Here is a 9062-nt window from a genome sequence, read left to right as displayed (position 1 = left end):
TCAAGTGAACTGACGCCGCTCGGCGCTAACTTTATCTATGACCATATACAAAACAACAACAACAACAACAAAAAAAAAACACGGAACAACGTTTTATTGGTGATTGCAGCTGGCAGGCAGCAGCATTTATTAGTGAAAACACAATGAAGGGCATTTTCCATCCTTTTCCAATGAGCTACTGTCATTGATGACAGACCTAATTTGAAGTGTAACTCTATTGTCATAAGGTGGCAGAACCAGCATTATAGTGCAATAGTAGTGACCAGTGTTGGGCAAGTTACTTTAAAAAAAGTAATTAGTTATAGTTACTAGTTACTTCTCACAAATAGTAGCTGAGTTAGTAATAATTACCATGGAAAGTAACTATTGCGTTACTTAATTTTTTTTTTTGGATGCATTCTATATTAAATGTTAAATGAATGAAATGGACACTACATGGAATAAATTATTTTTAAACATTGTACACTAATAAAAAGTTTTTTTTTGAGATTATACCAACAAAGCACAATTTAAGTTGGTAAAATAATATTTTGTGGTCATTTTTGAGACCCCCTTCATGCAAATAAATGCAGCATTGCTGAGCAGAAGGGAATTCTTTTAAAACGTTAGAAAATATTACAGATCCCAACTTGAACGCTATGTGTGAACGTTATAATAAATGTATTAATAGAGCTGTTGTAATTATTAGCATTATTATTGTTTTTTTAATTTTATTTAACAGAACAAGTTAAACAGTAAAATTACAATATAACATTTATGAATGTTGATGGAGCTTTTATTTTAACGGAAACCCGCACGGAAGTCCTCAGTGCTTCTGTTTGTTGACAGCTGCAGATTAATAAATTATTCTCGTTACTAATTTGTGAAGATGCACGTATCACATTGTCACATGCCTTGAAAAATTCATAAAAGTATTACTGAGCAACTGACGAGTAACATGGTTTCAGCGCACATTACCCTCGCGGGGTGGACAGCGTCGCGAGCTCCTGCAGCGCTGTTTGAATGCAATTCATGCGTGTATTAGAAAACATAACGTTCTGCAGTGAATTTAATTGTTTAAGGCAATTTCGCGATTTTAATCATAATAATTATCAGTTGCATGTTGTGGAAGATGGCATAAGATTTTTATTATTACGAAATACTATTTTTCTTATGTCAGTGACAACATGTCCCTCTACTAATTCAATAAACCATGCATTTTATTTATTGATTTTTAAATAATGGTAGAACTATTCTGTAGACTTCTGGATATTATATAAATAAATAAAAAAACACCACTCTGAAAATATTCGCTGGAATATAAAAATATTCGCTGGAATATAAATAGTGAGATCAAGCCTAGCCTTCCATATAAGCTACACTCACACTAGCCTACTTCAAATCTTTAATCAATTTGAACATTTTTGCATCTTAATGTTCATAATTCTTTTGGCTTCAGAGCAAAGGGATTATTTCATGCTTTGCTAGATTTTGATTTAAGATGCTAGGCCCCCTGTTGCTGTAAAATCATTTTACTGCCAAGACTAAGACTTTGCATGCATAATCAGAGATAATTTTTTCCGTGAATGAATGGTTACAAGAAAAACAGAAATCTAGTCTGTTTGAAAAGATAAAAGATTTAAAACATAATGATTAACAAACCCTGTCAGATTTTTGAATCATGTTAAATTCTAAATCTGGATTTAGTATGTTTGCTTAGTGGTTTTTAAATATGAAATAAAAGATGATTTGTGAGCCATAAATTAAATTACATGGGATCCAATAAATAAATCTAGCTAATCCTAAAGCAGTTTTGTGCCAGAAATGCAAATGACTATACATTTAATCAAGTTAGTTGCTATTAAATATGAACATTCTAAGATTGTTTTTTCTTCTTCAGTGTATTCATTAGAATGCACCTTCAAATTATCTTCACAATTATTATTTTAAAACAAGTAGTCTCACATTCCCATGAAGTATGTGGGGAATCATCAGCTTTTATTGGCCCAGAAAATGCTGACACTCACCTATAGAGAGAAAATGCTTTGACGCCGGCCTCATGCTGCTGCTCCTCATTGATTAGCCATGACATTGAGTGCATTTTAACACGCTCACAATTGATGTGGTGAAGAAACTGCCACATAATTTTGATGTATTCATCTTTGAGAAGATATTTTGCCTTTAAGCAAGTCTTTCAGTGCAGTAATGCTATGGCTAGGGAGGAATGGGCTGAAATGCACCCTGCTCGGTCTAGTTTAAGAACCCATGATTATTTGTGAGAGATTAGATTGGGTTAGATTGCAGTGTTTATCCACCTGAAATGACTGTACAGGAACATTTTACCCACTAGATGGAGCTGTGTCACATACTGTATGTATTTGTTTTTTAGTTAAGCTGTATTTAATTTGTTCTATTGGTAAATTCATTATTGAAAATATTGCAAGCAATGCGAATAATTATATCACTGTTTATGGTATTATTTATCATATTTATTTATATAATTCTTGTTTTTATTATGTAAAAACAAGCAATGATCAATTTACTGGGCTACATGTATGCAGCAAAAATCCATTGGCTATCACTGCATGCCAAGCATAACTGCTTGCATAAATCCAGTGTGCATTATATTTAAATTTTCCACACCTCTTGGCAATGGTAAGCATAGATTTACAGCTTTTTTTAGACACACTACCAGGTTTGTGTATTAATATTAAGAAATAATAAAAATGTCCACAACATAAGGTTTGCTGTTAGTAATTTGTATTGCTGGATGACGTAAATGTAAAGCTAGATTTAGGCACTGAAGCATAATGTTACTGATCAACACTACATCGGTGGACTGTTTTGTTCTATTATCATTCTGTTGAGCAGAGCGGTGGGAAAAAACACCACTGTCAGACAGTCAGAGCATAAATTATTGATACAACTGTTAAATCAAGAGTGTGGATGGAAATGCCAATAAACACTTCAGCTGGCAGGGAAAGAAGAGAGAAAGGAAATGGCTTAGAGTATGATTTTGCACAGTTCTCGGCACACAGAAACAATCATAACACTGCATTCAAAGTACTAACAGCTATTCTTACACGGGTTGTTGGATAATTGTGGAATTCAGTAGTTTGATATTTCCTAATATTCACTGTCATCCATGGCAAACCTGTGTTACTTTTAAGTCCCACAGACTCAGTTTGCACAGTTTGTGTCTCTGTTTTTCAACTGTGGTGAAAATGACCTCAGAGGACTTAGGTTTTAATATTACTGTTTGTCTTGCTGTTAATTGTTTTGTACATTTATAATGGACTAATTTTCTTAGCAGAAGTTTTAAGATAGTATACAGATAATAGGCTATTATTAAATCACTTTACATCAATATTTAATGTCCAGATATTTATATTGGAAGATAATTGCTGCAGTGTTGGTCTTGTTGCTGAGTTTGTTTTTTAATGTATTTTTTTCCCCATTCACTTCAGTTCTGATTACTGTGTTTTGGTATATTTTGTGATAATGAAATAAAGGCTGTACATTGTCCATTACATATTTGTTAGTACATTAGCTATGCTAAAGGACTCTGCTTTAGCACTTTAATGTTCACTTGCTAATGTATGGATGTGCACTAAGATTAGACTGTGTGCATGTGCCAGTCCACGTCTGATGGTGAAACACGCTGAAGATCCTGGGTGAAGGGGTTAATGCATTCTAACCTGAACTCGTAAATCTCCAGGAAAACGTTTATCATCGGATGATGCTCAAGGGTGTTGCTTAGAATTCAAGTTGACTTCTAAGAAAAGCAGTGTGGTTTTTCTCATCCATTTTTTGGCCTGTCCCTGCATTTACGGTACCTCATATATATATATATATATAGTCCAAATGTTTATTTTAATCATGACGGAAAGGTACAGCTCCAAATTCAGCAATAAATACCCGAGTAATTACCATGCTGAGATCATGGAAAATCAAACAACAGTATAGTTGTTGGTTGCTGAAGCTTATTTATTTTCCTGGTACAAACCATTAGTGGCTAAACTTCTCATTATTCAGACGACTGGCTAATTTGATCCCAGAGAACGTCTAAAGTTTTCCATATTTGCTATTATACCTCCATTTATCAGTGTTTTAATCTTTTATTTGCACATGATTAGCTATTCAGACCTGAGGTTTAAATGTCCTTCAAATAGCAAAAGTACCGGTGGCTTTTTTAATTTGGAGACTGGTGACTCAATGGTGGCTGAACTCATCATTTCTATGTGGATGTGTTGGCTTGGGGACATGGAGTTAGCTGTTATCCTTCAACTTAAAGGCTGTGTGTCAGTTAAAAGAAGGTCCTGCTGCTTTCATCTTCAGTTGACAGCAAAAATTAAATTCATAACTGCCCTTCACCTTGAAGCTGAATGTCAATATGCTTGTTTATGCTGCTGTTTCGTCATTGTTTTAACTCTGATTTGAAACGGTCTGTGCCCACAATATCAGGTCAGAAATCTTTCTTTCTAAGGATCATAAATTTGTCTCGTCTAGTCTCTGACATGCCATTATCTTTGCTGTCACATCACAGGTAGAGGAGAGCAGAAATTGTTTTAGCAGTTTCTGGCTTTTGCTCATTTATTCAGTAGGCGTTTATCTCAAGAACCCAGTTCAAAGCATTTTAGTTCAAACATTTGAGGTAAGTAAGATTTTTCTTTAATTATTTTTCTGGAAGAAGTCTCTTATGCTCACCAAGGCTGCATTTATTTGATCTTAAACATTAAAGAAAGTAATGTTGTGAAAATATCATTACATTTTAAATGAACTGATTTCTATTGTAATATATTTATGTGATGGCAAAGCTGTGTCACATGATCCTTCAGAAATTCTAATATACTGATTTGGTGCAAAAACATTTCTTATTATGTTATAATGTTAAAAATAGTTTAAATCAGTTCTTTGCTTCTTGTTCTTGACTGTTTTTATGCTGTTGTTCCAGTTTTCAGTTCTGTTTTTCTCTTAAATTAGAGGTTGAAATACTGTACTTGACAGGTATCAATTTTCTTTCCTTTAAAAATAACAGAAATTTCACACATCATAATACAAATAAATAAATATAATGGAGGGATTTAGATTGTAGGACTACTTTAATTACATATAATTTTGATGATATTTTCAATTGCAGTCTCTTACAGTTATAGTACAAAAATAAGTTTTGTTGACTGGGTGTTATTCTTTATGTAACATTAGCACCTGACAGAAGTATGTTCGACAAACTACTGTATATCACATTTGTGCAACTGATTTTAAAGATCTGTAAGCGACTTTGTGGGTTCAGAGAGCTTTTCAGGTCAATTAGACAGAGAATGTGCTTCCATCAGTGCAGCCAGAGGAAAGTAATGAGGCATAAGGCTTGTTTGAGTCATTTTACAGAATTCTGCATAAAAATGGGTTCTTGTATCTGAGATGAATACAAACATACAGCAATACCAACCTGTAATAGTCTTTTATCATTAGGCCAATTGGCATTGCCTGTTTAGCTCATTTGGTTGTTATTGTCATCAACCCCTGTGAGTCTTTAAATACCACAATGGATTCTCACTGTGGGTACTATTCATCACCTGAATTCCTTCTGTTTTCTGCACCTTTAAAAACCTGATGTTGTGTCAACCCTCATGGTGATTATATGAGTTTCTGAGACAGATAAAGGGGTTAAAGGAATAGTTTACTCAAAAATGAAAACTCTCATCATTTACTCACCCTCATGTCATTCCAAAAATGTGACTGACTTTCTTCTGTCGAACTCAAAAGAAGATATTTTGAAAAATATCTCTGTTTTCTTCTGTTCATGCAATGAAAGGTGTCCAGAGTTGTTTTGGACCCACTGACTTTTTTATATGAACAAAAACAGTACTTCAGAATATCTTATATGGTGTTCCACATGCAGGAAAAAAAAGTGAATTTTCATTATTGGGTGAAATATCCCTTTAAGTGAGAGAGAACTGAAACCCTTTCTAGACATTTGACATGGTAACTTATGATTTGTGAACTCAATGTAGTCTATATCTTGCAGGTGTTCTTCGTTCTGTTCAGTGACTGAATCGAGTCCATATTTACATTCATTACACATAGATGCCTGAAACCTTTGTCCTATGGGACACATGTACTTGATTCGATAAATCTCCGTCAGCTGATGCATGGACTTCCTCTCTGTCAGCTCCTCTGTAGTCATGGCAGAATAAGAAATAATCATTTGCAAGGCTCTACTGACTCTAAGTTTGCTTTTTCGACTGAATTCTCCCGGTGTGTCCCATCATTTGTGAAATGGGATGGAAATAATTTATCTTGTGTTTCAGTGTTTCAGTCACATTAGGAAGACTAGCACTTCCCTTCACTTGCACAAGAAATGTATTTATTGCACACATCTTCATTTTGTCAAAAAACGCATTAGGATGCATTAGTGTTTACTCTTGTTCTTCGGACACATTTATCAGAATCTGTTCTTTTATTTACACACTTGGGAAAGGGAATAATGGCCTCCACAGAGTGTCCAGACTCGACCGACATTCATCCATCCATTTAGCCTTTATCCGATGCAACCAATCATTCTGTCGGCAACTGAAAGAAAGGCCAGCACAGCATTACTCATTACTGTAGTATGTGTCTCAAAGCACTGCTTCGCACAAGGTTCTAAAGTAACCTGAATTGACTTAAGGAAGTGAACTTTAAACTGTTTTTTTTTAACTTTATTTAATGCTAACTTTTTTATGCAATAGATGCAGATGCAACTAAAAAAGGACAGTAGTGAATATAAATGAAATTAAATTCTAAAAGAATATTTGCAATGTTTGCAGAATATCTGCAATTTTTCATGTTTTTTTTTTTTACACAGCAAGGATTCATTAAGTTGACCAAAAAGGACAGTGAAGACTTTTACATTGTTACAAAACAATCTATTTCAAACAAATGCTGTTCTTTTGCGCTTTCTATTCATCAAAGAAACCTGAATCACAAATATTAAGCAGCAAAACATCAAAAATATAACAGAAAATAAATAAAAACATGACTGTTTTACTGCTTTGATGTAATATATGGAGTGTTGGTGAATATAAAAGACTTCTCCTAAAAACGTTGTTTAAAATCTTACTTTTGTGCTATAATGTGTGCTATGAATTATCCATGACATTGGTCCACAGATGGCAAAGCCTGAGAAAAACCCACAATGAAAAATAATATGTTAGGTCCCAAAAAATGTCTTTTCATTCAGTTAAAAAAAACAAGCAATATTTCATTTTTTTTTTCTTTCTTTTTTTTCCATTTCATTTATTTAATCAGAGACAATGTACATTAATAACACATACAATATGTAAAATGCACCAGATTTAGCTAACACTGGCTAATTTTCATCCGTAGTCCCTTTTGGCAGGTTGATGTTAAGGACGAAGAAAATATAAACAAAATATTAATACACCAAATTACGAACAAGAAGAAAATTTGAGAGCAGAAAAAAGAATAAACCAAGAATATTAAAACAAAATTACAGACTACCATACCATATCCATAAATCACTATAAATGATCACAATTTTGATGGGTCAATAGCTATATTTTCAGCTTTTTCGAGAAACCACAGTGTCCTGTTAAATGTTTTATGCATGTGTATATATGCTCCAAAATCCACAGAACTGTGACATAACTTGCAAAATTGGAAAAACAATAATTAGAATTTGAAAGACTAGAATGAATTTCTTCATCCACTTGGATTGAGTGAAGCCCTGAAATTTCAGTATCATTTCAACAGCGTATAACAATTTTAGACTCTCATCATGGGCATAGATCTCAACAGCATGATATAATTGCTCTTTCAGAACTTTGTCATTGTCATTGTCACAACAGTGGTTTTGTTCACACATTGCATCATTACGGAACTTTGCTGGCATTTCAACAACAGGTCCGATTCACACATGACCTCTAAACAGAAAAATTTGCCATTAAATTTATAGGAAAGGCTGCATGTGTGAAAGAGCCTATTATCCTAGAATGGTTCTGTCTCAGACCTTCAATTTAGCATGACCTGTGACCTGTAAAGCTACAAGAACAGAGTGTGGAACTATGAGTCAAACAGAAAGTGCTGTAATGAATATAATACAACTACTGTGGTTGAACTACCATATGCTATTTATATGCTACTGTGCATATATTGTATATATTTATGCTCACCAAAGTTGCATTTATTTGATCAAAAAATACAGCAAAAACAGTAGTATTGTGAAATATCATTACAATGTAAAATAACTGTTTTCTATTTCAATATATTTTGAAATTTCAGTTTATTCCTGTGATGGCAAAGCTGAATTTTCAGCAGCCTTTACACCAGTCTTCAGTGTCACATGATTCTTCAGAAATCATTCTAGTTTGCAGATTTGCTGTTCAAGTAACATTTCATAAGATTATCAGTGTTGAAAGTGCTGCTTGTAGAAACTTTTATAGAAACTGTTATACATTTTTAAGAATTCTTTGACGAATACAAAGTTCAGATGGCATTTATTTGGATTGAATTTGTTCGTAACAATGTAAACATCTTCATGCACTGTCGCTTTTGATCAATTTAATGCATCCTTGCTAAATAAAAGTATTCAATTCTTTAAAAAAAATCTTACTGACCCCAACAATTTGAATGGTAGTGTATGTAAATGTGGATACTTTCTGTAGAATATATTTTGTTAAAAAAGTAAAAGTACATCAGCTCTCTTTATTTTTTAGAGACCAGGCTGGTCAGTCTCTTATCATCACTTTTTGATGTTTCTCAGCGTGTGTCTGTGCACTCAAGGATGAAACTCTCATGTCAGGTTTTGAAATTCAGTACAACTCAATCCAAACCCTCTCAAATCAAATCCTAAAAATGTATGAAGCACAAAAGTGGCTGAGACAGCAAGGTGAGCCATATCAGAACACGGCTGAACAACTCCTTGAGATGGCCAACAATGCTTGACTGCGTTTAATCTGGTTCTGTCATGGCAAAATAACAAGACATTACACCCCAGGAGACTTTGAGAACCACATGTCCCTCACAGTCTGAAGTACAGCTTTGCCTCACCCTCTGGAGGACCCTTCAATTATCTGGCCCAT

Source organism: Barbus barbus (assembly GCF_936440315.1).
Source record: "Barbus barbus genome assembly, chromosome: 40".
In the NCBI taxonomy this organism is placed as follows: domain Eukaryota; kingdom Metazoa; phylum Chordata; class Actinopteri; order Cypriniformes; family Cyprinidae; genus Barbus; species Barbus barbus.
Note: the sequence above shows the minus strand (reverse complement) of the source record.